Raw genomic sequence first — 1,243 nt, 5'->3', positions numbered from 1 at the left:
CTACCACTTGAGCTACAGCGCCACTTCCGGTTTTCTAGTGGTTTATTGGAGATAGGAGTCTCACAGTCTTTCCTGCCCGGGCTGGCTTTGAACCGAGATTCTCAGATCTTAGCCTCCTAAGTAGCTAGGATTACAGGTGTCAGCCACCGGCGCCCGGCTTGGTTTGTTTCTTAAAGATGGAATGTTGCCATGTAGCCCAGCTAGAACTCCATGCATAGCCCAGGCTGGCTTTGAACTCTGGAGCAGCCTTCTCCCACCTCCCCAGTGCTGGGATTACAGGCATGTGTTACCACACCCCTTATTTCCTTCTAAGAGGGCTCTGTTCAAGTCAGCTTGGCTAGAGGCCCTTGTGAGTGGTGCCAGCAGTGGAGTCCGCCCAGCTGCGGCAGAGGTGCAGACGTGTGGGCAATGTCAAGGATTCTCAAGGCTAATTGCAACTACAGATGGTGGTTTTCTTCATGAGACAGGATTCACTCATGCTTTACCTATACATAATTGCCATTCCCTTCTTACACCAGTTTATTCATCTGAACCACAGACGTGGGGTATCATGGGAGTGCCTATTTTCTAAGTTTTCACAAAGAATACGATACATTTAGAATCACCAGGAGCCAGGCACCCACACCTGTTTGTCACCCCAGGGCTCCAGTAGGAAGATCGTGCATTTGAGGTCAACCTCGTCTATAAAGTGAGACCATGTCTCAAACCCAACCAACCAACCAACCAACCAGATACTATCATTTTTTTTTTTTGTCAGTCCAGACTTTAATTCAGGGTCTAGCTGCGCTGTCCCTGTGTTCTTTTGCTCAAGGCTAGTTAGTGCTCTACCACTTTGAGCCACAGCTACACTTCTGGTTTTCTGGTGGAGTCTCATGGAGGCGCTGGGGATTAGCTCAGTGGAAGAGCACTTGTCTGGCACGTATAAGACCCTGAGTTGGGTCCTTAGCTCTTGGAGAGGGGCGGGAGGTTGGGTGCCAGTGACTCACTCCTGTAATCTCCTAAACTCGGGAGACTGAGATCTGAGGATCGCCGTTTGAAGCAAGCCCTGGCAGAAAAGTGATGCTCAAGTGGTAGAGCACTAGTCTTGAGCACAAAAAGGCTCAGGGACAGTGCCCAGGCTCCGAATTTAAGCCCCAGGGTCAGGAAAAAAAAATTTATCATGGGCAGGTTGGCTTTTAACTATGATCTGCACTCATCCTCCTGAGTAGCTAGGATTTCAGGTGCAAGCCACCAGTGCCTGGCT

Source organism: Dipodomys ordii, unplaced genomic scaffold, assembly GCF_000151885.1.
Source record: "Dipodomys ordii isolate 6190 unplaced genomic scaffold, Dord_2.0 Scaffold191, whole genome shotgun sequence".
Taxonomy (NCBI): Eukaryota; Metazoa; Chordata; class Mammalia; order Rodentia; family Heteromyidae; genus Dipodomys; species Dipodomys ordii.
Note: the sequence above shows the minus strand (reverse complement) of the source record.